The sequence below is a fragment of the Taeniopygia guttata genome, chromosome 1 (assembly GCF_048771995.1).
Source record: "Taeniopygia guttata chromosome 1, bTaeGut7.mat, whole genome shotgun sequence".
Classification (NCBI taxonomy): Eukaryota; Metazoa; Chordata; class Aves; order Passeriformes; family Estrildidae; genus Taeniopygia; species Taeniopygia guttata.
Genome location: NC_133024.1, coordinates 106,227,826 through 106,241,563, shown reverse-complemented (window position 1 = coordinate 106,241,563; position 13,738 = coordinate 106,227,826). Strand labels below are relative to the sequence as shown.

At 36.8% G+C, this 13,738-nt stretch overlaps 1 long non-coding RNA gene across 1 annotated transcript; it reads right to left on the bottom strand.

Moving 5' to 3' along the window:
• Positions 1-1,745: 1,745 nt before the first annotated feature.
• On the bottom strand, positions 1,746-13,447 carry LOC140680349 (uncharacterized). Its single transcript, XR_012051524.1, has 2 exons — positions 12,951-13,447; positions 1,746-2,317 (listed from the first exon to the last, which is right to left on the bottom strand). It is a non-coding gene; the product is annotated as an uncharacterized lncRNA (long non-coding RNA).
• Between the last annotated feature and the right edge of the window lie 291 nt (positions 13,448-13,738).

The window sequence follows — 13,738 nt, the reverse complement described above, 5'->3', positions numbered from 1 at the left end:
AGCTATTCAAGGACTCTTTTTTTTCAGTTAATTGAATTCAACATGTTATTTTCAAAAGTTTTCTGTTTTGAAGCATTTCTGGGATTTTTGTCTTTTGATTCTAAATGAGTGTGCAGCGTGCAGAAATGTTGCAGCCATTTGGATACAGGCTAATATTGATGGAAAATGAAAACGAAGTAGAGGTCAGAAAACTGAACAGGAAAAAACCTGAACACCTCAGAAGAATGCAAAGGCAACCACATACAGGTTCAGCTCAGGGGGTGCCAGTAAACTTTACTGACACGTGTGCACCTTGTTTCTCCGTGGCTCCATTTTGGGATGATTTTGGTATCTCTCTGCATACCTAGGTTCTATTTAAGAAAAAAAAACTAGGGTAGAGAAGGGGTTGTGATTTCAGACCACAGAGGACAACAGGGCCACTCCTGCCACAGGTGAATTTAGCTGCAGCTGGTGCTCTGCAGGTCTCAGGTGCTGATGTTCACTGGAGTGGTTGTGCACCTGGTGATTTTGGGTGTAATTGTGGGTGTAGCCCTTTGGCAGTGGTAGATGAAAGCAGGAAAAGTCAGGAAGGTGCTTAATCACCAGCAATGAGCAGGTGATTTAATTCCACTAAAAGCAAAGGGAATAACATGATTAAGCTCCAGAGAGAAATTTAAGTATGTGTTTATGTATCTCCTAGAAGAATTTCAGTAGGCAACTTGATGTATTATAAATCTGAGTCACACAGTCTTCCTGTATTAGTGCAGAGACAATCTGCTTTATTTAATTTAGCTGCAGACCTAGGGACCTGGTCCATTGCCAATCAAGTCTTTCAGCAAAGTTTAAGAGTCCCTGTATGATAAAAGTTTGAATAGAACAAAGAATGGACAGGAAAGAATTTCAGGCTTAAATATTTGAAGTAAAGAACAAATGGTCAAAATTTTGTCTTTGTGACAAGTCAGAGACAAATGGCTTTTTTCTTTAACACCTCTCTGTCCTCTGCTTTTCACAGCAGAGGATGAGAAGCATGAAGATTTTAAATAAATATGACTAAGAAAACATTTTAAAATATTGACTGAAAATAAGCCTGCCCCATTTCCATAATTGCTGCAATGTAAATTTACTAGATCAGGTAGTATTTGTTTTTTTATTAAGAGTGATGGCTAAGTATTAGGCTTTCCAAGACTGGTTTGTTATTTCCATTACTTCCAAATATCTCCAAAACATCTTTTGTGAATTGAAACAGCAGAGATTTCTATATATTTCTTTTAAATTTATCTTCTGAGTAGTCTATTTCTATAGTTGCTCATGAAAAAGAGATTTTACAGGCTCTGAGAATGCCAGGCATACTAAAAAATGGATCCAAATTACTCTATATAGTAGTGCTTGTATTATCTTTTTAAAGGCATGAAAAATGATAATGGTATAGCCCTCATTTCTAATTTTGTTTCCTTAAGCTCATTCTCTTGCACATACTCCTGATAGGAATTTTGAGGACTCCAATAATGAGTTAGCTTGTGCTCAGTTAGAGAGGAATCCCACAGTTGTTGTTTGCATGGGAACAGCCCTGGAATAATTCTGCCCTCTGTTTTCCACATTCATTAGGAGACCTTTCAAAGCAGACACAAGGAATAAGGAATTTGTATGACAGAAACCTGAAATCCAAGAAAATGTCCTTCATTTCCATTTCTGAAGCAGCTCTAATTTTCAGAGATCCTGACAGTGGAACTTTTGCAGCTTTATTGGTTCAATTGCAACACTGAAAATGGGACATTTGGAATTTTATTCTTGTTTGTCTTTAAAAATAAGAAAAAAATACAAGAAGATGAAGACATTTTAATAAGATTTTTCTTGCTTAGGCAGGAGAACATGCATGAAGTCCTCTTGTACTACACATGTGCCACCACATTGAGCTACTGAGAGAGATTCTCTGTTTGAAAGAGTGATTAACAATTAGGCCTTTTGATTCCTGAAATGATCAATATATTCTTGATTAGAAGTGCATGAAAGGGCAGTTACATCAGTCTTCAGATTCGTACCCTCAAACATAAAAATACTTTCTTACCACACACACGCTTCATTAAATGTGAATTATCTTCATTTCAGTTTTGGTGTTGGTAGTTTTTCCTTTCTCCCATTTTTCCTAGTTTTTCCTCTGCTATGTATTGCATCAGATTCCAAGAAAAGAAAAAAATCTTTTCTCATTATGAAAGGAATGGGGTGCTTAGAACTTCACAGACTAGAAGCACAGGTTGGAGGAGGACATGCTTCTGCCTGCTTCCCTGCAGCACCTTACTTTCATGACCTGAGCAGCATCACTGAAAGTCTTCTTAAAGCTCTGAAAGAAGAAAGAAAATATCACCTTGTTGCTTCTGTTTTTCAAACTGTGGCCTTGAAAACAACTTTTGGTGCTTAGAAAACTGTTGTTTCTATTCTTAACCATTGTGGTGTCTAGCAGAGATAAGGTATGTCAAATTTCATGCAGAGATAGTCTTGAGCTCCTACTCAATTTTTAATACTTTTCAGCAATGCTTTTTCTCCATTTTTTTTCTTCAAGTGACATTTTCTTAATACCTCCCACTCATATTTCACAAGAATACATACTATAGCACAAGTAGACACAAAATAACATCTAGCAATTTTGAAAATATCTGTATAGCATACTAAAAATTACACCACAAAGAGAACAATAATAAGCAGGTCCCTTTCTTACTCATTTAGATGCAGACAACACCATAGTGTGGGGTAATTCAGATTTTAAGGCTCACTGCACATTTGAACTAATTTAAGTGTGTTCTTGTGTCATTAATGAGTGCTTTCACCACTGGAAGACTCACCATCAAAAATACTGGCAAATAACAAGTTTTAATATGAACCTGTGAAGGTGCAACTTTAACAGAGTTTAGTGGTGAAGTTCACTTTATTACTTAATGCATGGATGAAGCGTACAAAGGAAAATCATATGAGAGTCAATTTAAAATTATTTACCTAGTAAAAAAAGCATAAGGTTGCAACTACAAAAGACAAAGGTGCAAAAGAATTTAGCAGCATTTAATCATTCACTAATTTAATAATCATAAAGTGATTAAATAGGATTTGCTACAATTATAACAATGACTTATTATAGATCCATGATAACAACAGGCCATCAGGGATGACTGATTATCCTCTGTTCCCCACCTTGGTCGGGCAGTTGATGTTCCTGTTACACTCAGTGGTGTTCCCACCTGTGCCATGGGAGAGCACCTGGTACAGCCAGAGATGCTTCATCCCCCAGTTCCTCTGGTCAAGGCTCATCAGGAATTCCTGAGATCCTAGACCAGGCCCAGGGGTTGTGGAGGGATGCACCACCACATTTACTGTCTTAAAGTTGTGAAATTTCTCTTTTTTACATTTCTCTTTTTCTATCTTTACCTTCCTATAAATAACATTCCTGTTCTTATTGACACATGAGATCTCAATACCATTCAGTTTTGAAAAATGAAATCAAACTGTGGTCAAAGACAGTGAAGAGATCACTTTATGTGCCCTGAAAAAGGGAAAGAGAAATGCCAGTATGTGCTTTATTTGATATCAGTGACTCCACAATGGAAACCATCACCATCACTTGGCTTCAGGATCACAACCTGCTTCTCTCCTGAGACACACCCTGGAGGAAATAAATTTTAAAATTCTACCTGTACAAGTATGCTGTAGAGCTGGGGCAAAGCATTTTCAACAATCAGATCTCAAGGCCTGAAAAGAGCTTGCTTAATCAGGTAACATTTTGTATTTGATGTAACTGTTAAGATTAGAGGCCTCTTTAAAAAAAAAAAACAAACATGCAGACACTGAAAAATGCAATTTTACAACTGTAAGAAACATTTTTCTTAAAAGTCAGAGTACATCTTTTATTAATGCTGCCAATCATATGAAGAAAGAAATTAATTTATTTTGTGCCATATCTAAAAACATTAAAGGAGTATGTTTTAAGAGGCTTGTCTCATTTTTCATTCTACCTGGGAGATGAAATTTAAGATGCTAATAGTTTGGAAAATATGACTTCAAGAATATATGACTTTAATCACTTCTGGTTTTGGTTTGTGCTTAGGGAATTTTAACTGAAAACTTGATTGTTCTCTGGCAGATTTTTACACTTATTTCTAGTTTGTGGGGTTTTTTTTTTCCACATAAGTCTTGTGGCTTTGATTTGCAATTGAGACCTTGGTTTTTTGATTTATACCTGTTGTTGTCCAATTAGATCTTGCGCTTATTTGTCAATGTTATTCATCTTTTGTATTCACAAAAACTGTATCTGCCGCAAAATTCAAAGAAAACACCGACTTTTGTTCCTCTAAATGAAGTGTGTGAGCTGTAGGAGAGCTCGTGTTGTGTCACAAACTGGCAGTCCCAGCACTCTGAGGTGAAAGGCAGCTCAGGTATAGATGAAGGCTGTGTTGTCCTATGGCAAATGCAAGAAAAATGTGTTTAGACTTAGCAGTCCCATGCTGGAAAGTCAGAGTTAAAGTCAGAGTTGGTATAAATGCATAGAACATTTTTTCTTTCAGAGCTGTAAAATTGTAAGGTTGTTGCACTAAGGTGCTTTGCACTGTACAGGACCTCTGAAATGAGCAAAACCAATCACCTGCCACCACAAATAATGCACAATGCAGTGACTTTCATAATCTTACAGGGGACAGTATTATAAATAATTAGGGATTTGATTTGGCTTTTTAAAAATCTGCTGTGTTGGCTACTGGAAAGCTGTTCTTTCTACATCCAAAATATACAAAACTTTAATAATTAGAGGCCTTATAATGTCAGTAAATTGCCCTTAGAAACATTTTATAACTATTTTGAATATTACAATTATTACTTTTTTAAATAAAGCTTCTGTCTTGTTAATATTTTTTCTGCTTTATATATTTTTTTTTTCTTTTGGTAGATTAAATGCAAAGATATTAAACAAAATCTAATCATTGTTATTGACTCAAGTCTAATATAACATGTAACTTCAGTCCCAACAGTAATATGTTGCAGGCCTTTACTTTAACAATTCCTTGTCTGCTTTTAGTTAATTGCTTGCATCTTCCTCAATTGAACCAATATTTGACAAATTTTCACTAGAACAAATATGTAGGAATACAAAGATGGAAGAATTTCAGAGTTGGAATCATATTTCCTCTAGGTAAACTATGTTAAATTTAGGTGAACATCTCAGTTTGCAATAATTCCTTCAATATTTATTCTAAAAATATGCATACTTTGGACATCAGATTCCCAGATTTCTCTATCTCTTAATCCTTTTTTTTTATTGCTTTAAATACTGTTTCCTTTTATATCCACTAATCCCAAATTTGAGTTAGTTGACATTTTTGTTCCCAGAGTTAACATTTGTTTTGCTGCACCTTTCAGGTTCCTGTGGAGTTCTTGGAGTTTTCCTTTTAGTTCCAACATGGTCATTTTAAATACCTCTGTTTTCATTTTTGCATTTCACCTTTATATCTTTGAAGATTTCATAATTAAAACTGAGAGTATTAACTGACATTACCACTCTCTACAGCTCCCTGAAAGGTGGCTGTGCTCAGGTGGGGTTGGGCTCTTTCTCAGGCAGCACTGACAGAACAGAGGACACAGTCTCAAGCTGTGCCAAGGGAGATACAGATTGGATATTGGGAAAAAGTTTTTTACTTTTTACCCCTTAAAGAAAGGGTGATAAAGTGCTGGAATGGTCTGCCTGGGGAGGTGGTGGAGCCACCATCTCTGGATGTGTTTAAGAAAAGCCTGGATGTAGCACTCAGTGCCAGGGTTTAGTTGAGGTGTTAAAGGTGGGTTGGACTCCATGATCTTGAAGATCTCTATCAGTCTAGTCATTCTCTGAATTCTGTTGTGGCAAGAACATTTCTCTCCCTCTCAGGATTTTTCATAGAGGTGCACAGAGAGAAATGAAAGACAAAACAATTTCTATTTCTGCTCCTTGTTTTTCCTATGTGGAATGTGTTTGGAGGATTGTTTACCTGGGGTGAGTGCTTGATTGGATTCTGGTGAGGATTGTTGGAGCCTGGTGGCCAATCCAACCCACCTGGGGCTGGACTTGAGAGAGGGTCACAAGTTGTGTTAGAGTCAGACAAACTAATAGGTAGTTTTAATATCCTCCTTTTATATAGGATATTAATGTATTTTAGCATAGTTATAATAAAGAAATAATTCAGCCTTCTGTATTGAGTCAGACATTGTCATTTCTTCCCATTAGGTGTGCCTGCATTTACAATATTCTGTGACTTTGGAGACTTGCTCAGATTATCCCTGCTGGTTCTATACTTAGGAACCCCACTTTTTATCATCTATTTTTGTTTATTTAACTGTTTATTTTATTTCTTTGCATGGTCTCAGCTCTCAGCTTTACTGCTGGCAATTCTTGCTTAAGCCCTACATTACTTGATAGCTAAGATATAGCTGGCTAATTGTTCTTTTCCTGTTCATAAAGGTGATTCTTGGTATCTTTATTGGAGTGATTGGCTGAATGTTCTTTCCTCATCAATTTTTTTTCTCCTTTTTTGACATACAGATTCTTGATAGCCTTAAATCTTGGAGATTTCAAAATTCATTAAAATTTCAGTTTTCCTTCTTACATACCAATTTGTCAGTTTGTCCTATTACTCAGCAGCACTGAAAAAAAGCCTGGCTCCAGCCTCTTAACAGTCTTCCTCCAAGTACTTATATACATTTCTTACTTAATAAAATTTAATGTATCTTTATATTTCAAATTGAGCCAAGTCATAATGCATCTACCAAAACTTGAAATGCTTGTTGTAAGTTTTTGAATCTCCTCAGTATTTATGAATTTAAAGAAAAACAATATTTTATTATTTTAATGAGAATTTAGGGACAGCCTGACAGTTTTTTACTTCAGACAACAGCTGATTTAATAATCATTAGATAAAATTCTGTTGGTTGCGTGTTGTTCAAACTTCAACCTAATTCAAAGCAGGACAGCAAATGGCAAGGCATGCTACAGCATTCCTGCTTTTGAGACAATCAGCAGCCCACTAATACAATTCTCCAGTTTCATTGCTATTATTCTTCAGTATAAAGGAAAAAGGAAAATAATCATATGACAGCGACCAAATGTCTAATACATATTCATTCAAACCCCTTTCCAGAAGATGCAAAAACTGCATTTATAGATGTTAGGGAACTAAGAAAGTAGCTTTATCCTCATTAACAACAATCTCTTGTACTATTTAATCTGCCAAGTGTATGTTCTTGCCAATCTGTGCAAGAACAATAATTTTAAACTTATACTTCCATATACCTATTTATCTACCCTCCACTTGTAAAAATTCTTTTGTTTTCTTTATTATATGATGTTATTCATATTCCTGTTTTCTGAAAAAGAAAGAAAGGCATGTCATCTTCTGTCTTTTTCCACATCTTCAGATGCCTTGCAAAGAACGGATTTTTAAAATAATTGCTTCCTCTTTTAATTAAAAGTCAACACCTATTGAAGTCATCCTGTTCTGCAAACCTTCAGTTCTTTTGTATTACAACAGTGCCAATTGCTTCCCTGTTCTATTTTATTTGTTTCAAATCCAGCTAAAAATTTAGTTATACTTCCCTGGCTGGCAGTCTTCCAGAATAATAGCAATGCTCTGAAATTGATTGAATAGCTCTGTCATTCCAGAGAGCAAATTAAATCAGAAATGCACCTTTCTAACTGTTGGGCCCTTAATTTCCTTAATCTGCAACCAGTGCACAGGAAACAGTTCCCAGTCCAATTACCCAAAACACTGAGATCTTTAAAAAATGCACAAGGAGCTCAGGGGACGTTCAACTTCTGGCACTGCAGAGTGGCTCAAGCCAAAGCAAACATCCCTGCAAGATGCTTAATGCATGAAACTAACCAAGTAGAATTCAAGTTAAAAATCTGATAGTCTGTTTTCAATGTTTTGATTAGAAAATTAACTAGTTGACTAAAAATGCTTCATGGAGCTCATTTGCATTAATATTAGAAGAATAAGAGACATCACACAAACCTTATGACACTAATTACAGGGCAATGGCATCGTTAACATTATTTAGCTACTGTAAGCTGTTAATCAGTGGCTCAAAACTTAGCAGTTACCCTGTTTTGCCATATTTTGGGTGCTGAGCACTGGCCAAGGCCCACCTTGTGCTGATAAATCCTTCCTGCAGGGGAGAAGTGTGGGTGACACATCCCCAGGAGCTCAGGCTGCTGCTCTTTGCAGCAGCAGCCCCAGAGGTGACAGAGTGGGGACACCTGTCCTCATCAGCGCAGGGTCACACACACACACCCAGCCCCACATGTCAGCAGGAGGGGTGCACTTCAGATTCCTGCAAGGTTTTATGATTAAGGCTCAAGCAAAACAATTATGTTTTGTAAATCTTATCAGTCCTTTCAGCTGAAGTACTCTTCCTAGCTGTGTCAAAGGGACATAAAAGGGAAAATCCCAAATGGTGAGAAGTGTATAAGAACCCAGTGTGGTCAGTCCTCAACAGCCACATGATCATACCGTTGTTTACAACTTCTCCCACTTTCAAGATAAAGTATTAGAATAGTATCACAGTATCTCTTTGGTTTAAAGGATGAATATACCTCTACCAGCATGTATAAGAGACTTTTTCTGTCTAAAGAATACTGGTCTTTTATTACAGTGTTTATTAATTCTTTTATTTTGCCTGTTTGAAGTCTGTGAGTCTGAGTTTGTTAAAGTTAGAACTTCTGGGGTGTTACCTTTTCCCTTTCTTTTTCCTGTACTTCATATATATATCTCAATGTCTTCTGATTGGAGAGACTCTGGTCCCATACTGGCTGATAAATTAGAGTAGATTTATTTCTGTCACCTTCCAAGGAAAGTTCAATAGCCTTTTCCCCACAGCTCTGCTTTTGAATCATACCAACTTTGTGATATAAAAGATATATTGTATTTATAGCATTTTATTTCATGCCTCTAGCTAATTTCAAATTCAGCTTTGCTTTTTTTTCCCCTCCTTTCATAGATGAGAAAATGCTATAAGTGGATACATTTACAGCACTTCACAATACTGAGGTCAAAAGTCCTGAAACTCCATTCTGCCTTAGGGAGGGAATTTTTTTTCTGGAGCTATATTGAAAGCTTCAGTTTACCTTGTATGTTTTCATGGTTTTGTTCAAAATTGGTAAATATACAGATGCCTCCGAACAATAAAGGCAAGAAAATAGGATGCAAACAACCATGAAGCTAACAAGAAGAATCTCATTGCCTCCCAGGAGACTTAACTTTCACCTGTTATGAAGAATCCTCTGCTTTTCAGCAGTTTCAGCAAAATAACCTACATGGCAGTTGAAGGAAAAATGTCATTTTCTTGAATCAGTCTATAAGGCAGTCCTTGGAACTGCTGTAGTTGAAAACAGTGGTATTGCTGCAATGCAGCATGTCTTTGTTTTATATGTTTGCCTAATTTTCAGTTCATGTCATAATTCAACTGTCTCCATGTACCCCTGTTCAGGAATAATCCGTGCAGAAAGGGATGAAATAATTTTACCTATAATTCAACAGGAGAACTTGCCTGTTGGATATTTTAGGTTGGGTATTAGGAAAAGGTTCTTCCCCCAGAGGGGTCTGGGCACTGGAACAGGCTGCCCAGGGCAGTGCTCACAGCATCAGCCCAACAGAGCTCATGAAGCATTTGGACAATTCTCTCTGGCTCATTGTGGAATTCTTGGGGCTCTTCTGCGTGGAGTCAGGAGCTGGACTTCAAAGATCCTTGTGGGTCCCTTCTAACTCAGGATATTCTATGATTCTACAATAGAAAAGAACATCAAAATGAGAATTTTCCTCCCCATTTAATCAGAAATTATCACCTCTCTGCCTTTTAATTTCTCTCCCTCTTTTGTAGGAGTGAGGTAGCAGCACAGCAAGCTGGATTTTAAGCCTGTCATTTAGCAATGTTCTCATCCCATGCAAGGTCATGCACTGATATTTGTAGCGTTTTATAAGGAGAAAAAAAGAAAGAGAATCATTTTGGACAGGGTTTATTTTCTTTTTTTTTTCTTTTTGTGACGAAGAACTATACATTAAAACAACATTTTATTTTGAGAGCAGGGTGTATTTGGGAACATCCACTGATGCTGATTTGTGTACCAGCCCCCAGTGGCCTCAGTTGAATTGTACACGCAGATCAGTGACAGCACACCTTTAAGAATTGCCTTTTAGAATTAAAGGGGAACAAATTATAAGGAGACAAAGTGTTTCACCTCATGTACAGCCCTTCTGACTACTTCAGAAAGTTCAAACAGTTCTGGCAATGTTGGAAACACAATCTCATTACTCTGAAACTCCTCACAGCTTAGGAAACTCCACGATTCTCCTGTCCTAAACCTGACATTTCATTAAATGAAGATAAACTACACACACATTAGCAGCTTGTATGAGCATTACTTTTCCAGCCTGTTTCAATTAAAATAAAGATCAAATACAAGACATTTCAGAGAGTGGTTTTGGTGACACACTAAAATTCTCAGATTAGAGACAAAAATACAGCCCCCAGTGTACTTCTACAGAAAAATAAATTATCATGTCTATGCATGAAAAACAAGGAGAGTTTGGTAAAGGGGATGTATATTCCACTCCAATGAAGCAGACTATAAAATTCATTCTGTAGCCTTTCATCATGCATTTTTATCCATTTTCTTCATCAATGCAGAACAGAAAGGTGATTTCACTAAGATGTGTTTCTTATTTGTCCTATGTCACAGCCATATACTGGTAGGTGCAATGTTTTCTAGTTTAAAAATAGTTTATAATTACACTTCTCTGAAATTTTATTTGATGTGTTCCAAAAGACAATTAAGAGAAAATAAATAATTTTTAATTTTGAAAATTACTAATTAGAAAAATATATTTCTGTGTAAGTATATGTCTCCTTCATATATATGCACAGGCTGTAACATATTTTGAAAAAGAGCATTTATGTGTGCATCCACAAGTGACAGCACATCCAAATGTGCAAGATCTTTCTAGATTTTAACTTGTTTACTTTGTCTTTCAAATTGTCTTTTGAAAGAACAACAAAAGATTTTAATGCTTCTCTTTGCTAAGTTCACACAACAGTAACTACATTTAGGTTTTGGATGTGAATCTGGAAAATGAAATAGAAATGAAATGCATTGTGGAGTATGTGTTTACAACCTGTATTTTATGTTGCATTACAAGTTCTCTGTTTTAGTTTAATGACTATTTATGTAATGAAATTCTTACATTCCTATCCCCAAATGGGGCATTTTCTATACTTGGATAGGTTTAAGATTGTGGTGTCTCTCTTCTTGATTAGGAGTTAATATCTTATTTGTGAAATGCATCTTTGAACACTGAATTCCTTTGCTCTGTAAAGTTTATTTTTCCATCCAGAGTCCTTCAGGATCACTGCAGTCTCAGCTGTACTCAGTATATACCTAACCAAGGCTGCAGATAGTTTACAGAGAGAGCAAACTGCAGAGTGTTTCTTATTCCCTTATCCTCATGACAAAACCTTCATTTTAAAATGAAATCTATTATTTTCAGATGTGTTTGAAAAGCAGTAGGAGTTGAGAGCTGAGTGGTCAAACCCTGTCTGTGACAGAGCTGTGCCATGGTCCCAAATCAAGAGGTTCAAGACAGAGGAGACAATGGTTGCAGCACTGGGAATTGCCATTTGGGAACCTCTTGAAAGGGTTTGACATAAAGGTAAGGACAAAAACACTTTAGAGGGAAATGTATGACCTTGGTCTTCAGTATGAGAGCTGAGAAACAGCTCAGGAGATGCTCAGGAGAAAAGTCATCATACCCTGTGGGTGGGAGAGTGCTCAAAATCCCTACGTATTTATTTAAAGTAAAATCCAGTGTAGACACAACTAAACCAACAGTTAAAGCAAATTTATTTCCATATGTGAAGAAAAATTATTATTACATCATTCTGTAGCAGCTATAGAATACATATTATATAATTTAATAATTAATTATTTTATACTTGCTATATATTATAACAATATAATCACATATTTTTAAAATATAATGCAAATAGTATTTTTATGATTGTATAATATAATAATGTATTATTATAAATGTATGAAGGGGGAAAAAGCCAAAGCAAAAATAGTCAGTTTTTGTATATTTGGATTGCCCCAAAACCAGCTGGAGAAAAGTTCAGCTTTTAGAAATCCCTTCAGGCAAAGTAGCATTGGAAGAGGTAATGGTGCTGAGTCAGTTCTATTTCTGATTTCTGAAATTTTTATCCGAATTTTTATCTCAGTCAGTCTCCACACTTCGACATCATTTTTTCAATCTTGAAACATACTGGGAGAAGTAGAGTTTTTGTCAGCTTTCCTTAGTCTTGAGAATGAAGATTTTCCTTTTGTGGGACATCAAGTCTTGTGAAAATCCTAAAAATTAGGGGGCAAAAGCTCTCCTCCCAAGAGTCTATGGCAAAAAAACCAAACAGGAAACAACTACCTATGAACTCTGTGAGGAAAAAATGTGTCCTCCAAATCTTCCTCATTATTTTCACCTTCTGTTGCCCATTGTTACCTCCCTGCTCCCCTCAAAGAGCCTCTGGGAATGTATTGTACAAAATATGTTTCAAACACCATAGATGAGGTTATACCATTTAAAACTGATGCACTTAAAGTACAGCTTCCAAAAATAAGAAAAGAGCAGCGTCGTGGACTTTCCAGATGGTGATTCTGTTACCAGCACTACTTGACCATGATAATTTTATCCAAGACTCACAGCAGCTTGAACAACTCACTGCTAATTTCTTACATGGAAAACACCCACAAGTTGAGCAAGACTTGATAGATCACAGAATCATAAAATCATAAATGTTGAAAAAGACCTCCAAGATCATCAAGTCCAACTTTCAACCAAATACTACAGGTCGGGGGGGACACAGCAGAAAGGAGCTGGACTTTTTCCCTGCAGGTGGTTAAACAAAGGGGACCAGTGCCAACCTACCTTCCAGGGAAACAGGACATTTCCTCCTTCTCTTCCTGCCTCTCAGGAGGGTGGCTCCCACAGTGAGGGGCACTCCAGTGATGCACAGGCTGCAGCTCCCCAGGGGTCATCAGTCCTTCTCACATCCACAGAGCTTCTCCACTTTCTGTCCCTAACCTGCAGCTCCCTCACAGTTCCTTCTCTCTTCAGCAGAATGACCCCACCAGCACGTAGTGTCGTATTCTGGAGGTGCACAGAAACACAGCAGTGAAGTTAATTTGGTTTCAAAAGATATTTGAGAGGGCCGAGAGGAGTTCTGTTTCTCTGCACATCACAGAAAGTATTTACTGCTCACTTTATTTAGGTTTCTATTTCCCTGCTTACAAGAATTGGAAGTGAGATAAATTAAGACAGCTCATAATCTCATTCTGGCCTGAAGTCAACAGGGAGGGATTGGCCTTTGAATGCCCAGTCTAAAAATTCAGCTTTTTTTTTTTTTTTTTTTTTTCAGGTGAATGTAATCTGGTTTCAACGTGCCCTTCTTCATTACACTGACAGATGGTGCCTCAGCGCGGCAGATGAAGTCAGATTACCTGTGTCACCCTTCTTATTTAGCCTGGCATGAATATATTAAACACCAGCTCTTGAAAAAGCTCAGCTTCTGGGTTAAAGGTGCCTTTGACATTTACTTTCTCCCAGGATCTTGGAGAGGCAGCATAATAGTGCCAGACAAACAACTGACAGTAATTCACCACATCATCAGCTGAGTCATTCTGTGTTGTGACTCCTTCTGACCTCATAAGGTGAGA